This window comes from Balaenoptera acutorostrata, chromosome 13 (genome assembly GCF_949987535.1).
Source record: "Balaenoptera acutorostrata chromosome 13, mBalAcu1.1, whole genome shotgun sequence".
In the NCBI taxonomy this organism is placed as follows: Eukaryota; Metazoa; Chordata; class Mammalia; order Artiodactyla; family Balaenopteridae; genus Balaenoptera; species Balaenoptera acutorostrata.
The window spans coordinates 3,528,964-3,547,638 of record NC_080076.1 but is presented as its reverse complement, the minus strand read 5'-3'; positions in this window follow the sequence as shown (position 1 = coordinate 3,547,638).

The window sequence follows — 18,675 nt, the reverse complement described above, 5'->3', positions numbered from 1 at the left end:
CACTAGACTCTGTAGGACCTCCATCCAACTGGGAGTCAAGGAGTGTGGGTTCCTCTAGAGCAGAGAGGAGCCTGGCGGAGAAGGAGCCCACAACAGAGGGGCCCAGTAGATGGGACCCACTTCAGGGAGACCTCGGGGTATTGCAGAAAGCAGAAGAAAGAAGGATTGGGGGTGAGGAGAAACGTGTGCAGAAGGAGGAATGGAGTTGCCCTGGTTGCAAATGCAAAGCCTTGCTCTGTGGATGGGATTATAGCTTTTGCAAGGAGTCTTGATAGGAGGACGTAGCCCACCCTGCTTTGTTATAATCACCTTTAGAAATAGACCCATTTGTCCATTTTTAAAGCCATTTTTAGTCCCTTGCAGAAAACTGTGATATTAGCAAGAGAAAGAGAACTCAGAATCAGTGTTTATATTGAAAAACGATTTTAGATTTAAGTGAATTCAAAGTGAATATCGATTGTTCACGTTGACTTATAGAGCCACTCTACCTTAAATGAACAACTTTTAGCTCCATTTAGAAGCATATAAGTTATATATCAGACTCCTCTACACCAAAAAGTTATGGTCGTTTAAACAGACTGCTTCAAACAGAGAAGTTCATGGGTCTAGATACAGTTGAATCCAAGCAGAAAACAGGATTATTTTACTGATGATAATTTTCTAAAAATTTTGTCTGAAAGAATGTCTATTGCCAGAGAAAATGAAAAGATTAAAATAAAAAAATAGTTTTGATACTTTTAACATCGTTTAGGTATTTATTCATTCAGTTGTCACACAGGAGCTAGGAAAACTTTATCACATGAGACATACAATGCACTCTGTGATGGCCAACACCATTCTTGGCCACTGTTTTCTTAAGCTGAGTTTTTCATCTCATGAGTTATCCATATTGTTGATGACCAAGACCATCCCAAAGCTAGTGCGCTTCCTCTAACTCCTACCTTTAGCTTCTAGGTATACAGGTCAATAGTTAGGGTGAGGCTCTCAGTACCAAATCTGAATAATAACTTAAATACATGTGAACATGTGTTTTACAAGTTACCAAGAACAGACAGACATGGGAATCAATGTAAACATTTTCATTGACAAACCTACATATCAATGATCTTCTATGTTGCAAATCATTTTCTTTACACTTTTTCTGCCTTTAATTACATAAATAGCCTGGGTCCAAGAAATGGTTTGGAAAATTGCAAATTGATATTCCTTTGACTTTCTTTGTGCTTGTGGCTTAGCAATAGCCCGTTTTCCTTTCTGAGCTGACCAACAGTCATTTTCTTCTCTTCAAGGTGGTCTTTTGACAAGAGGTGAAGTGCCTTTGCAGTGGTCCCTTCTGGGTCTGAGGCTACTGTAAAATCTTGGTCAGTAAGTGTTTAATATAAACATTGACAGTGGTTTATGGGGTACCGATTCATAATAGACTAGAGGTAACAGTATCGAGCACTTTTCATGATTTGCTTTCCCAATCACTTAGCAAATAATGGCATTTGTCTAGAAAGAAAGTCTAAAAGTTAAATACAAAAGCGATGAGTCCTTACAAGGTAGTTAAGTGTTAAAACGAACCCAGCTATAAAGTAGATTTATATGGCCTTAAAGATCCTAGTCTAAACAGAAGAAAAAAAGAAAAAGGTGTACTGCACAATAATAGGCAGCTTGTACATATAGAAAAGTCCTGTGTTGATTGACGTGCTCTTTAGGCCTGCATACACTTTCCAGAGAAAGCTCAAACATTATATTGCTTTTCTGAGGGTCGCATAATGAAATAGATAAACAAATCCTATGGGAATGTCCTTCAAATTTGATTCGTAACTACAAAGTGAATTTATGCGTAAACATCTTCAAATGTAAACAAACTAAGGCAAGTCAGAGGAGAGAGAATGGATTCTGCTTTCCTTTTCCTTCTACGTAAACTTTAGGAACCTAGGTTTATTCTCTCTTCTTCTACCACTGTACCTCCCACCCCAGTTAACAAAATGCAACATTATGTCTTAAAAGCTATTTTTTTTTTAAGTGAACATAACAGTATTGCCAGGTACTTGGAGGCTGATGAGGAGGCCAGAAGCTCTCAGAGAATCCAAGGTGACACTCCTGTTCATTCCTTGACAAATGAGGTGATGGTGGGAATTTCTAGAAAGATAAAACCATTGTCTTTATTTAAATCTAGAAAGGAAAGAATTAAAACAACAACAACAACAAAACTACACAAAGTGTACTATCCTAGTGTCTCCAGGACAATCTAAGAAATAAATCACACCCAAATAAGGTACCATTAGTGATAATAGACAAAGCTTTAGTTTCCAGTTGGAAGTGATTAAATTGCCATGAGCAAAGAACTAATGAAGGAGAGATTATGTTATTGATGCCCGAAAAGTGACTCATGATTAAGCAAGAGTAAAGTGAGGGTAAAATTCTGGAAAGTTTTATTCTTGCCTAGGTGTTGTTATGTTTGTGAGTTAAAGTTGTTGACCTCATCTTAAACCATGTAGGGATATCTGTGTGTGCTTTAAAAAACTTTAATGGACCTGCTGACAGGATGTTCTGACCGCTGTTTCCTCAGGTGGACTTTGTTTTCTGTGTATTTGCATAAGAAATGAAACCACCCTGTTTTGATAGGCATTCAGCATTTTGTTTTAATGCTAATTTGCTACTTGACCTTTTGCTTCCTAAACTAAGAATACTTAGTGCTCACAAATATTTGGGAATAAAATGTTTCAGAGGTAGATCATAAACCATCCTAAGATTATCTTTTTAGGCTAATAAAAAACAATTTCCTTGGAATCTAGTATGGGCGTCCATAGAAATTTCAGTTACCTAAATACCTGAAGTGGTAAAAGAAGGCTGCCCATTAAATAGGAAGAGAGACCCATTCAGATATTAAGTGGCATTTTCCTCACATAGTTAGAAAAGTAACATCGAGTGTAATTTTGTATGACTACATTTTCAATAACTATTGCACTATCTCATTTGGATTTTTTTTCTATCAAGTAAAAATTGCTTGATAATCATTTTTTGCAATTTTTCTGAAATCACTTCACTCTAGATATACATCTAAACACAAAATAATTGTATGTGGAAAACAGTGATGCTTATGACCTTCAAGGAGGAAGCCATAAGTTGAATTTCCAAATATTGAAAACGTACACAACAGAATGAGAGAAGGAATTGGGCATTCATAAGCAATCACATTAATTGGGGAATACTGAAAATTTCAGTGCTCAGTTTTTCTCATACCAAGAAATACCGGTGTTTAGACCTAACATATCAGGTTAAAATGGGACTTTCAAATGAGAAAGTCACTTAACCTCAATCTGCTTATCTACAAAATCAGTTTACTGAACTCCAAAATTAGAATTTGGCTGGATGATCTCTAAAGCTCACTAAATTGTGAAAGACCTGGGGTTGTGAAAGGTGAGAGTGAGAGAAATCTGTGAGCACGTAGAGCAGGGGCTGGAGAGAGCTGTCCAGAACAGAAAAAGCAGCCCTTTCCTCCAGGGAGAGGCTGGCAACCTAAGACACGCATCTAAGAGACAGAGCCGCATCCAGAAAACTCCAGAGGAAACTGCTGAAGTCGCACCTTCAGTCAGTGGTGGAGTCAGGATTCAAATCCAAGTTGTCCGACTCTGGATCTCAACCAGTCTTAACCTGCCTCTTGAGGTCATAAATCGGAAATGCCTTCAAGACCACATAGGCTCTCAGGGCAGAGGTGACAGAGGTGATTATCAGCCTGGTGAGAGATCCCCTACCAAGAGTTCATCCATCTTTACCTGTTGAGGTCTTTCAAACCTTCCCCATTATTCTAATAATTGAAAGAAAATGTCCTTTTTGCCAGGAGTCTCTAAATTATTCCCTCAGTCCTCATCTCTACTTTATTTTAACAGCCAAGGCTGTTGTGTGACCGAGGTTTCGGGAGCCCCACCGGTAACGTCCCCAGCATCCTCTGCACCCCATCGCTCCCAAGAAGCCCAAGAGTGGTCTGTGAAAACAACTGGGTGGGTTAAGATTATTTCTCTTTATAAAATAGAAGAGTAGAGAATGTTAAGGAATATAGTAGAACAGAAACTATCAGAGTGTATATCATATGTAAGGTAAGTAAGCTGCAATTTAGTTCCATTTTACATATAAATAAACTCTGCTCCATGACATAGAATGTATTTCAAATTGTGGGCTAAGTCTCAGACAAGAGGTAAAAGGGAATTGCAGGTGCTTAAAAGAACAGAAGACTAGCATTAATAATACTTTCATGTTTGTGCTCAGGAAAACATCTAGAAAAAACAGCATTAAAGTCAGGGGCTAAGAAGAACCTAGAACCACATCAAGTTGAAATGAAGAATGATTTTATTTTGTGTGGAACTACATACAAAACATGTAGAAGTCCTAGCTGCATACAGGCAGATCATTTTTTATTGTGCTTTGCAGATATAGCGGGTAGTTTTTACAAATTGAAGGTTTGTGGCAACCCTGCATTGTCAGATGATGGTTCGCACTTTTTAGCAATAAATAAAGTATTTTCTAATTAAGGTACGTACATTGTTTTTTAGACATAATGTGCCACACTTAGCACATTAAGTGTTAAGTCTATTGCACACTTAATAGACTACAGTATAGTGTAAACATAACTTTTATGTGCACTAGGGAACCAAACAAATGCGTGTGACACTCTTTACTGTGATACTCGCTTTATTGCAGTGGTCTGGAACTGAACCCGCACTAGCTCCGAGGTCAGCTCTTAGACCCATAGCTTAAACAAACAGAGTCTGTAGAAGTAAAATATTCATGAGTAAATCAAGTTTCGTCTTTGAAACTTCCTTTGCTTTTAACCCATGCTGTCCCTGGCATATGAAATTGCTCATAATGATAAGATCATATGAGACACTCATTTAAAGAACGATTTCTGTAGAAACAGCAGGAGTAAACACATCCTGTACTATACCGTCCATGCTCTCAGTCATCAGTGCCTGGAGTAAACCTGACTGCTGGTCCAAACAGGCTGCACATGTGGCAGCAACCTCAGGGGTAGGGATGGGATTTAGAAAGAAATCATTCACCTATGAGTTATTGGTGGGTCATTTCTATCAAAGAGAGACACAGCACAATAGATAAGCAATGCTGGCCAGTTAGAAGGAAGCCACTCTGTGGTTTACTTACAAGGCATTCTTTCTTTAGATTTCTTTTTAAATAGTCATCATTTTTTAAATGAAGTATAATTGATTTACAATGTTGTATTCATTTCAGGTGTACAGCAAAGTGATTCAGATATATATATATATCTGAACGAACTTTTGGGCAAACCCAATATATACATACATATATACATATATTCTTTTCTCTTATAGGTTATTACAAAATACTGAGTATAGTTCCCTGTGCTATACTGTAGTCCTCGTTGGTTATCTGTTTTACATATAGTAGTGTGTATAAGTGAATCCCAACTTCCTAATGTATCCCTCCCCCCCTTCCCCTTTGGTAACCATAGGTCTGTTATCTTAGTACCTCATCTCATTGGCGGCTCCGTTCATTTATACTGGCTTACTCTGCTGGGCCTGGGTAAACCATATGCCTGTAGGGAAAAAAAGAGAGACAGAAAGAAAAGAAGAGAGTTCATCCTCTTGTAGCTGTCATGACTGTAAAAATCCTGGCAGCGAAGTGGGACTTGCGGTAATAATTGTGACACAATGGATTTTGACAAGACAGACTGTTGATATGTTCATTTGCATACAGATGGGCAGAATCCTTTCTCCAAGTTACCCGCTGGGGCCCCCCCGACGTGAAGGCCCAAAACATTCCTACAGAGCAAAGATTTGCTCACTCCAGTGAGGTGTCCAAAAACTCTACACAAGGAAAGTCGCGTTTTGTTTCTGAGAGAAGGATTTATAAAAGAGAGAAGATAAGAAGATAAACATAGACAAGATTGTATGTAACTGTCTGTTTCCTGTAGGAAGCCTGGGCAATATTTTGAGCCCATCTACAAGTGACCTTCAAGGCAGGAGATTGGAAGGCCGTCCAGAAATATGTAGCCAACCATTCAAGAACTCCTTCTAACCATTAAGGACTGATTTACTCATCAAATTCCAGAGACGGCGAAGTCTTTGCTGCAGATATCTAGACATATGAGTGGGAGGAACACGGAAGGTCATGACTCACTTCGACCTATAGCTACCTTCTTTTCAAAGATGGAAGTTTAATTTTCTGTCTTGTTTTTGCCAAATTGGTATTTTAGTTTTTCTAGAAACAGAGACTCTAGTTAAATACAATGGAATAAGTTAAGGCATCTTAGAGTGGTGGTAACTAGCACATCTGAACTCCACAACTAGAATTGCAAATTTGAGACCTGCCTATTGGCTTCTGGATTGTGTTATAAACTCATCAGGGCGAACTTGAGTGGAAAGACTTAAGTGTATCACCGGAAGAAAACTGACCAGGACAATAAACTTCATAACCATTTACTTGGCAAGAACATGATGATGGCTAAGTGTGTGGTACCCTTTGTAAAGAGGTAAATAATAACATAAATAAAGATCTGTGCTCTTCCCTAGATGTTGACATGTGCCCCTCCAGTATTAGATAAATATTAGTCACTAGTAATAAAAATAGTGTCCACTCTTGGTCTGTAAGATTTTAGAACCTGAAAGCTCACAGCAGCTACATTGATAACATCAGACTTTTCTTTGACACTGAGCATTATAAAAGCAGAGTGACCAAGCTTGTGGCTCACTCTAGACTTTCTTATGGCTGGGAGTGCTTCAGCCGCTGGGCAACCCACCAGGATTCTAGGCTTCTGCCTTTGTAACTCCTGCCCTGCTCTTCCTGGGTCTAGACTGAGCTCTCTAAGTCCTCCTGCAAAAACTATTTTCATCACAACATGCAGCCATTACCTGTTTATTAAAAACAGTATTGTGTTTATAGGAGTCTTTATTTCTGACTGAAGCATTTTCTAGAACATCTGGTTGGTTACACTTTACATAAATTAACAGACTGTCCTCTCCTCTTGACAGTTACCTGTTTACTTTCACCTCATTTTAAATGCCACTTTTCAGAAATAACACAAGATATATGAAACACAACATGTAATTAAGCAAAACAATACAAATAAACATAAATAATCATAATGAGAACGAGAAGGAAAAAATCCACTGGAGCACGACGTTAGGGATTTGACTATTGTCTGGCTTTGGGAAGTAAACCCAATGATTGCAACCATGTTCTGGGAAACTCTATTAACCAATTTGCTACTAATACATACAGTGTTTTATTTAAAATAGATGAAAATTCTTCCATTTTAACTATATTCTTTAAGTGGAGCCAAGTTCCCAATTTTTAGTATGGGAAAATCCACGTCAAAATAAATACGATATAAGGGAAAAACATGTTCGGATATGAGACAAGGATCTGATATGGAAGATGTTACGGTGGATAGGCTCTGGGGAGGCCCTAAAAGGAGCCTGGGCCCCCATATGTTTAGCCATTTTCAGTTACTTACTCTGGTTTGTATTTGATGGGGGGCACATCATTTTCATAGAGAAAAACTTGTATGAACACTTCCAGCTTCTCAGTTCGGTGTCTTATCTCTCTAATGAAATTGTTGTCATCTCCATTTTTATCTTAGCTAACTTTATAGGGAAGTTTGTTTTTTATAAGTTGGTACATCATTTACATGCATGAGCAAAAACTTATTAAGCCACGATTTTAGAAAAAACCTTTTTAGAAAATTTACCTTTTGTTTATTGTTTTCATTTTTTCTGTACTATCTATCTATCTATCTATCTATCTATCTATCTATCTATCTCTATCTCTCTCTCTGTCTATCCATCTACCTATAATCTCCACTACCTTTCGGTGTGATCTCTGGGCCATTGGAGAGGAAAAAATAATAATCCCATTGCGTCTTCTATAATTAGCAATGGTTATAAATTTCCTGTTACTATTCATACCAAAACCACATTTCAGTGATTTAATTCTATCAGTGTTGAATATACATTACTCGCAACAGAATCTACCATTTTTCTCCTAATATGCATAATACCATCCCATTTCCCCCTCACCATATTGTCATTCTTCTGCTAGGCGTGTCAATCACAAATTCTTTCCTCTACTCATATTCCATCGGCCAATATTTCTGAGATGTGCAGGAGGAGGAGAAACAGGATCTATTTCTGCCCGTCTTTGGAGAAATGGGGCTGCAAAGGCATGCTAAGATTTTATTTCAGAAGCGAAAGTCAAGTGCTAGGCAAAAATACACCCAAACTTAAAATTATTTAACTCAATGGGAAATTGCAAAATTTACACTCTGTATTTTCTGGTCTATTTTCAGTTTCCAGATGAACTTTTTTCCCCCAATAACACTCTTAATAGACTTGCCAGATTTGATACATAAAAGTTGTTAAATGAGAAAAGGAAAAACAAAACCAACTCAAATAGATGAGACTATTCCTCCACCGTCAGAATCTATGTAAGACTTTCAAGGAGAATGACAACTTTATGGCCTTTAAAATACCAGGAAGCCTGTGGCAAACTAAGTTGGCTTGAGGAAGCATGTAAATTAAATACTTAATGTGTGTGAAAGAGAAAGCTAGGCATTTTCAACTCCACAAAGATTAAACATTTTTCTGTGGCAAAGAATGACGAACAGAAATCAAAGGAATCAGAAGGTTGGAAAATATTTTAACACATGTAACAAAAGATTGCCCTCCCCCATATATAAAAATCTCCTAAAATTGATTTAAACATTACAGATAATCTGGGAAAGTTGCTCGTATGAGCAAGCACTTCATGAGAGCCAATAAACCTAGAAAGATGCTAACTTGTGCGTAGAGTCAGGGAGGTGGGAATTAAAGTGATAATGCAATCAGAGCGGCAAAAAAATTAAGGAAAATGATAACTTCTGATGCTGTTGGAAGGCAAGGAAGAGGGTACTCTCAAAGCTTCCTCGTGGAGTACGAAGTGCTACAGATTTTTTTTCCAAAAGGAGTTTGGAAACATTTCTTAAAATTAAAAATATAAATCTCTTGAATTCAGCAATTCATTTTAGGAATCTCTCCTAGAGAAAAACAAAAACAGAAAACAAAATCAGTACCCGTCCGTAAGGATATATTCTCAAGGCGGTTGAGTACAACATTGCTTATGCTGTTTTCAAAGAATGAATCACAATAGGAGTGGCTAAATATATTGTGTTGTACTTTATCAAGGGGAACAGTCAGATATATTGCTTTAGAGTCAGACCTACTACGGAGTGTTGTGCAAATATTACAGAATGAGCCACCGCTATGCCAATTAATGTATTTTTAAGTGGGAATGGCAAGTTGCAGGCTGTTACGCATGATACTATCCCACTTTTTGGAAGATGATTGCATGTTTGCACTAAGAGAACTGAAGGAGGGGATGTGGCGGATATTGGTGCTGGCATGGGGGGAGCGGGCTTTGGAGAGAGAAATGGAGCAGGGCAGGAAGACTCTGATCTGCTCTTCAATTATTCCATTGGTCTGCTAGTTCTACAGGTCATAGGTAACTTCTGTAATTCAGAAAATCAAGAATTAAAATAAACGAAATGTGTCCATAAGAAAGAATATGGTGAGACATTCAGGAAAAGCAAGGAGCTTAATTTAATAATCATCTCACCTTTGTTAGGAGAGAAAGGTGACACCATAAAGAACAAAGAACAGCATTCCTGGGTTTGGCCCCAAGCTGGTGTCAGCAATACCCACCTGGCAACACCTGGGGAGGGCGGTGGTATCTATGGTAACAGGTAACAACTGCAGCCCCACCTGGAGCTGGGCAGTCCAAGAGCCTGGTGATGAATTTCTTAGGGTGCACAGAGGACCAAGGCTCAGGGTACCCTGGGCCCCAACTCCAGGAGGACTTTGAGCAGGTGGGCCTTCTCTGCTAAACGTGAGTCGGGGAGCAGTGTGCACTGCCCTGTGACTGCCCTGGGGTCTCGTGTTTGCCCTGAACCCGGGTGCCTGGAAACACGACGGCAGTAATTTAATATCTGTGGGACCCCCTCCTTCCCCGGGTTGGATATCCTTCTGCAGTGCTTGATTTGTCTGCTTCAAAATCAGTAACAGTAAAGAAAACACATCAGGTATAAAGGTAAAAGGCCAAGAGTAGAAAGACAGTGAGAGATGGTGTGCGGTCCAGGATTTGGAGCCAAGCCATGTTCGGGCCACATTTCTTTGAGCTTAAATCCCCTAAAGCAGTAGCTGTGTCCCTTTGTCTTTTGTTCAGCATTCAGGGCTTTACAAATCCCTCATGAACTGCAGTGGCGGTGATGTCCCCGCACCCAGCTGTGTACACCGTGCTCTTACCTGCTCCTGCAGGGAGGGTCCAGGGCGCAGGGCTGCAGGGCCAGAAGCAGAGTGAGCCACCTAGCCTGGGTTCTCTGTCGGGAGTCCTGCTGGGCACTGGCTTTAACAGAGAACAAATCCTCGTCCTCTCCTTCGTTATTTTAGTCCTTTCAAACGTGTCCAGCTCTCTTCCGTCAACTGTAGCTCAGACCTTAACTAGTGCCCATTTCCTTGGGCACCATCCTACCCCACGCATCATGCTGAGCCTGGGCTTCACGGCTCCCGCTGGAAGTTCTGCATCACCTGAGATGATGATAAACCCCACTTCTGGTTTTAGCCAGCCAGATTCATTTTCTCTCTTTTTGGGCCTTGCATATAGCCTGAGTGTTTGGCTGTGTTTGGCGAGTGTTGGCGGCTCCAAGATTCCATTATGACTTCTCCACTCATACGTGGTCCCTTCAGAGATCAGCCCTGCGCAGATGCGTGTTCCTTATGCTCAGAATCTGGACGCAGGACGTTCGTTGCTGGACGCTAGCGGCCACATTTCCACGAAATGAGATTTGGGCGTCCCTGGATCCCTCTGTGCCAATGCGACTGTGACAGAGCAGAGGCTGGCAGGAGGGTTTGCTGGACCAAGGCGGGCACCCCCATGCTGACCACTTGGCCAGCATAGATCGGGGGTCCCCACCTTAGTCCAGCCCGCGGGGAAGTGAGCAAGTCAGCCAGGTCCCCGATGATTTGGTCTAAATGATATATTCATTTGACTGATGTGTTTTTTACAGCGCTGATTAAACTAGAGCTTTTCCCTTAAATTGATTGGTGGTTCTGAGATTGTGCAGACCAGACCACAATCAAATCCTGCGGGGCTGTCCGCGCGCTCCTGCTGGCCGCTCAGCAAGTGGGCGCTGTCCTCAACTCACGCCACTGCGGTTTGGCCCTTGAACAGTGGATTTGACAGAAAACAGAGAGAAGAGTAGTGGAAATGGCAGAAAGACAAAGGCAAGATTCAAGCATCCAAGGGAAGAGAAAACAAGAGAAATAGGTATGGGACCTTAGGACAGTTGAAGGATTGTGGTCAAATCTTCAGATGGAGAATCTGAAGGTGAGGCCAGAAGGAGCAGAAATTATATTCTTGGACAATTTGTCCATTCCAAAAATATGTTTGAGCATCTATACTGTGCCAGTTCTATAGTGTGAAATTTGGGTTCTGATTATCTCGAACAGAAGGGGCTTATGCACTAAAATTAATTTTTTTGCATAAAGTTTAGAGCAAAGCTTCACTGACATAGAAAAGTAATGCATGGTTCTTTCTGTCCTCACTTTTTCCTTTCAAACAAACAGCTTGCAGGACTATCTCTAGTCACCATTAGTCCGAGACTGCGGTGGGATGGGTCACAAACGTTTCATAATTTGAATTAGAGTTTGGATCTCATGTCCCCCTTTCTTCATACTTAGAATCCCCATCTGCCCTCAGAATCAGTCGGTCAGAGCTAAATATGAGTCACTTTGCCACCTCTAACAGGCACCACCTTATTTTACAGATGGGAAACAACGTTTCAGAAAAATTCAGTGACTTTCTCAGTCACACATGTGTAAGGAGACAAGCTAAAATTTGAACTCAAGTCTGCTTCGCCTCCCGACTGTGTGTGCACATATGTATACATACATACGTCTACAGGAAAGTAGGTACCAGCTAGGCATTACCACCTCTCCAAACACAGCACAGAATATTAAGAAAATCTAAATCTGGGACTTCCCTGGCAGTCCAGTGGTTAGAACTCTGCGCTTCCACTGCAGGGGGCACGAGTTCGATCCCTGGTCGGGGAATTAAGATCCCGCATGCCACAGGGCTTGGCCAAAAAAAGAAAAAGAAAAGAAAAAATCTAAATTTGTTTATAGAAATAAGGTTATAAAGGATCGTTAAGTAAGCTAAAACAACATTCTTAGTGATGAACTTTAAGATTATTATAATTTAATTCTATTTAATCCCAGAAGACTAGTATTTTGTCAATGGGAAGAGAAATGTATTCATTCAGCAAAGATTTATTGAACATTCCATCAAGACACTGTGGGAATTAGAAAATGAATTTACTAACCAAATACAAACAAAATTTTCAACCAAATCTGCCGAAAGTTGGAGACTGCTTACTTGCCCATCTGCATATGAACATATTGAAATATTTGTTGTACTTGGGTGCAGAGCTAGAGGGTCTGCATTCAAAACCCAGTCCCACCCTTGACTTTACACTTGACCTTGGGCAAATTACTTCAGTTCTGTGTGCCTCTGTTTCTTCAGCTGTAAAATGAGGTAGGTGATAGGAGTATCCACATCATGGGATCATTATGAAGACTAATTGAATTGATGAATGTAAGGATTTAGTTGACTGCCTGGGACACGAGATTAAATGTATTAGTAGCGTTATTTTATCTGATGCTCTTCCTGCATCTTTCCAGGTGATCATAAGATTGTCTCCTTTGAGATGTTAATATGGTGAGTTACCTTAATAGATTTCCTAACGGTAAAGAATACAGCATTTCCAAAATAAACTCAATTTGAGAATAATATATTATCTTTTTTAATGCATGCCACATTAAGTTTACTTAAATTTTGCTGAGAATATTTGCAAGTGGAGTGGGATCGGCTTGGCATTTTCCTTTCCTTTTATTAAGCTTATCTAGTTTGATATTTGGGTTATATAACCCACAAATGGTGAGTGTTTGCTCATTGTTTATTCCCTGGAAGAACCTGTGTAAGACTCAACTTTAGCATAGCATGGATGATATTTCTTAGGCAACGTATGAAGCCATTGTAAACCATTTATTTATCGCATTTCACCTTTTTGTGCTCAGCAACATGAAATAAACTGCTGGGTAATTAGTTTACATGGGAGGTGTGAGTGACTGGTTGGCATTAAGGAAGCAAACAACTCACTTTCAATAGAGAAACTGTGCACATCAGTTAAAGCTTGATAAATAAACTCCTTGTGCTCTTTCTATAAGAGTATACATGCCTTCTCACCTGCCCAGTCCCCATGGGCAGGGAGTGTAAGTATATTGTCTGTGATCTCCAAGTAGTAAATTCCTTTCGTTCCTTCTGTGTATCCCACAGTTTAACCCAGACACATGCATTTACTTTGTCTTTCTTCCCTTTCACCACACATCCAAGTCCTCCACCATTTAGATTCTTCATAACATTTTTCTCCAATCTCTGTCTTACGATCAAAAAGAAAAGTTAGTTTACACTATCCTTCATTGTTTTTACCGTAGTATGCCAGACCTTCATAATGTGACATTTTGAATCAAGAATAAAAATAATCAATCCTCTACATGATGTAGATAAAAATATCTAGGTGACTGAACCACTTTTTCTCTTTTCACACGCATGTTTTGGCCACATACAGTCCTAGACTAGGTTGTCATTTGTCTCCATTGATCAACATCTGATCTGGTTACTGGTTAGCCAGGAGGTAAACTCCCCACAGAAAATTCTCCACAAACTCCTACATCTAATGACTACTCAACAGTTATTTCTAGTTCAATATTTTATCCCTCTCCAAATATCTACATGATGGTCTAATAAGCATCTAAACCAAATCCACACTCCAAAACGTCTTCTTCCCCTGTAGTCTTCTAAATAAATGGCAAGACATTCACTCTGTTGCTCAAGACCCAATCCTGGGAATCAGACCTGACGCTTCTCCTGCGTGTCCACAGCCGATCTGTCGGCCAGTCCCGTGGGTGCTGTTTTCTACCACAAACATACTTATCCCCCATGCAGCCTCCACCACCTCCATCCTGCCTCTCGCTCCCGTCCCCGCTGTGGGCTGTTCTCTGTACAGAAGCCACAGTGGTCCTTTCAAAGCTGAACCTGCTTCCGCCACTCCTGCATCTGCACTGTAAAGACTCCAAAATATTTAAAAGTTAGGTGAGATGGCCAGGATCTCTGGCTCACGTTGTTCCTGCCATACGGACTGTCCTGCAATTCCTGGGACATAGTTTGTTCCCACTTCGGGATAGACAGACGTGCTAACACACGTGGTCCCTCCCTTCATGAGAACTTGCACAAATTATCCGGCCATGTGGAGATAACAGTTCCATAGAGTTTTTGTAAATGTTCATTTAATCAATGTTGATAAAGTACCTAGCATAGCAACTAACACAGTGTAAGAAATTTTTAAAAATTAGTTCTTTAATGCTCAGATAATTAAATTTTTTATTGTTATAGAAGAAAATAATTTTATGACATAAAATTATTGCTGTGCCCCGTCTTAGCAACATGCCATGCTTTTTATTTTTATAAATGCTAAGTTGCTTTCTCTCTCTTGTTTACCAGATTTTGCCTTCAATTTTGAGGTCAATAATTCTGTTTTTAGTTCCTATTTTTATCACTTTCCCATCGATTTTTTCATCACATATTATTTCAGCTTTTAGACCCACTTTAATTTATAGATTTTTTTATACATGAATATACATTTTTTCAATATTTTTTGGATTTATTTTGATAGCCATAGTTGATAACAGGTATTCATAATTAATTTTATACATTCTACTTTCTCTTACAAGTAACGTAAGATTAAATGTATTATCTTCCATCTGTAATTATGAGGTCGAATAATTCTCTTTTTTTTCTACATTGTCATTCTTTTTATCTTATTGTCCATGTTCCCCATTTTCTCAAGTTTGCAGTCCTCATCACTGATTTCGGTGTTGGCAAAGTAAAGTCTTGTTTTTATTGCCTCCACTGAGTCTTTTAATTCTCCTATCAATTTTCTGGTTACTTGATTTCTTTTTAAAATTTCCATTTATATCCTATTGCTTCTCTGCCTTTCTGTTTTTCTTTTTTTTCTATTAAGTTCCATTCTTCTTTAACATTGCCATATATACATGCTCCTTTTTGAGGATACCAAATCATGTGTCTCCTAAATTTTCACCTTTTCTTATAGAACACCAGTTTCAGTAATATATACTTTCTCTTCTTCCTTTGTTGCTTCTGGGAAGTTTTCCATTTCATAGGTCCACACATTTGTTTTTCTGTTTAAATTTTCTTGAACTTGGTAGGTGCACTTGGGCATTTTCCAGCAGACGATTTAGTACATGTCTAAAAGTACATGTTTAGTACATGTCTAGAAGAAAGTACATGTCTCCTTCACTTTCCACATCATGAATATTGGCAAATTCCCTCTTTCAGGTTATAACACGTAGTCCCTTTCTTAATTTACAATGTCTGGTGAGTATGGGATTGCTAAATGGCAGGAGAATATTCTCTTATTCTGATTGTGTTAGGTTCTCTGCCCACGTGAGAAAATCATGTGCAGTTCTGTTTTGATAAAGTGCAGAAGGTCCTGATTAGGACTCAGGACTCTGATGAGAGAGTCAGGGAGCAACGCAGGTCCTCCTGATGGTAATTCTGACCTCTGCTTGCATTATAGTCCTTCCCTGAAACGAAGAGGCAAATCTAGTGAAGAGACCTCATCCACCCTTCCTACTGGCTTCTCATCTCATCCGCTGGAGGTTCCAGTGTCTACAAGTGTGTGAGAGAGGAGCACGCTGGGGGGTTCAGATCTCCTAAGAGAGTGTGAGGGATGGGGGGTCCTATTCTGAATTCTCCAAGGTGACCTTTAACTTTTCAGACAATTAGTTCTATACCAAGTCCCGTTTTCTTCATTTTCTATAAATCAAGATTTTCCCTTTTAGCTCCAAATTCTAGCCTTTCATTCTTGATATTCATTTAGTCTCAGTATGGTGATGTATATTACTCTACCTCAAAACCCCAAGTCAAGATTAAATAGTCATTTAAGACATGATATATGTAGGAAAATACAGATGCTTATTTTAAGTATCTAAAACTCTAGGATGAATGACCGAGGCAACCGAAGTTACAACCAACTAAAGTGCCCACCCGGAAAATACCATTAGTGTAGTGGGGTCTCCTTCCAAATGCTGTGGGAGCAGACACACTGCTCTGCCATCACACCAGAACCACCTAGAGATCTCCAGCAATGATGAGGACGATGAAATCTAAGGGAGGTACGCATCTTTCGCTGTAGTGATCGTGTCTCATTTCCTGGCTTGTTGAGGTTGCTACTATAATACAGTTTGACTGATATTATCAATTTAGAAATTAAGTTGGTCAATTTATTTTATGGGCTTGCTATTTGGAGGAGTCTGATATGTATAGAAACGACCAAAATTCAGGTGTCATAAAATTGACAATGGAGACTGGAAAAGGAAAGAGAGGGGGTGACATTTACACAGAGATGACTAGTTTCTAAGTACCTACGTAGAGTCTGAAGCCAGTCCAGCAAGAACGTGCCTGGTGAAATCTGGTCGTCCTTCACTAAAGGCATTTTAGGTGCGGGTCCAAAATGGTGTAAAGTACTTACAATCCAGCATTTTGTCTGAAATGGATATCCCGTAGCTGTGAGTAAGGGGTGCTTGATTCAGGGCAGAGATGGATGGGTAGTTTGCAGTAAATTATACTGGAAACATCTAGGACTGACTCAAAGCACCTCTTGATAGATTTAGTCACCTCCACACGACCCCGTATCTGTCTGAGGAATGCTGCCTTGGTAGAGTTGTAGGTGGACTCTTGCCGTGAATGGTATTTTTTAACAGTGAGTGTTAGTGTTGGGATTTCCTCTTCCTTTTGTGTCATCCCATCTCTAATGACCCTGAGCCCTGGCTACAGGTTAGGAATGATTTGGGTCAGTGTTGACCAAGGTGCTCTTCTGTGAAACAGGACTGCAGAAGGTGCAGGGGAGCTGCCAAAGAAGGGCTATGTTGTATTTCTTCTTCTTGGAGATTCTACACACAGGTGAAAACAGAGGGCCATGAGTTGTTCTAGAACCTAGACACGCATCTTACGAAGATTGCTCCTGGCAAAAACTGTTTGTAAACCTTGTTTGAGATCATCTCAACCTCGTCTCTGATTGGCTGACAAGGCGGAAGTAACTGCAGCAGCCTACAGACTTCTCCCTGTGACAGATGGGCCATGGCTAGTTCACTTTTTTCTGTTTTGTTTAGAATTTATGTTGACAAAAAGAAAAAAAAAAAGGAAAGAAAAGATTTCCTGGAAACAGGGAGGTGTTTGTTGTGTTTCACAAGATGCCTGAAAGGCACAAGATTCCCTTCAACTTCATCGTGAGATGATCACACTGCCTGAGGGAAACCAACAGCCAGTCTGGCATCTTGCAATGCAAATCAAACCCAGGGACTGACGAAGAAAAGACACAAATTTGATATTCTACTAGTTTCGAAAAGGCCCAAAGTAATATTTACAAATGAGATTTTGGATGATGCCAGGAGAAACAATTTAAAAAGTAAAAATAAAACAGAAAACCATACATTTTTCTACAAGCAAATAGAAATGCAATCCTCACCATATGACTGTTTTACACAGTTGTCTTTTTTGTTGAATGTGCCCAATTGCTCATTTGTGAGGGAAACACATATGGACCCATTAGATCCTGATTTGGGCTTTCTAGGTTAAACTGGGATGGGAAAATCATTTCTAGGTTCAGTGGTTTAATTTTTGGTTGACAAGGTTAAGTTTATTCAATGCATAAAGGAGAAGGAGGGAGAAGGATGGAGGGCAAGGCATTAGGTTAGCAAAGTGCCTCATGCAATGCTCAATCATTTGTAGTTATCATTTGCAGCTACCATTTTGTAAATATTAATTGCTATCTACTCTTTATTCTATTGTGTTCATTATCTGGGTATTTTCTCATTGTTTTATCTGAATTTTTTTTAAGAACGCAATGTGTTTTTTTATAGCTTAGGAAATGTTTTATTGGGAATTTTTGATACGGACCTTTCTAAAGTTTAGGATAAAACTATGAAAGTGCTTCTTCTTCACTTCCTTTGCTATTTTTAATTTACAGATGGCACAATGGCTTCCTCTTGAGTTTCCTATCACTTCTGTATTGCAACAATTATTTATTATTTGTAAAACTAAATCTTTACAAAAAAGCTTCCCTCATTATTCCCCCAGTCTTTTTTTTTTCCCTCCAGGGTAATAAACAGTGTAGTAAGTAAAATATTTTTCTTTTTTAGTAGAGTGAGATTTTCCATTAGATCTCTGGATAGCTGGAATGGTCTTCCACTCCGACAGCATCCTTTCTGCTAAACTTGTGCTGTTTCTTCTTCACTATTTGCCCATCTTCTTCTGGGGGAGGGGTCGACATTTTTTTCCTACCCCATATTATAGAGCTCCATCTCATCCTGTATTCATACTTCTCCACAGCCAGTCTCTTTTTAATTTGTGTGTTCAAGAACATTTTCTTTAAAAAAAATTTTAAGCTTTTTATTTTGAATTAATTATATAATCACAAGCAATTCTGAGAAATAATGCTGTGAGATCCTGTATACTCATCCCCAGGAGTAACATTTTGCAAAACTA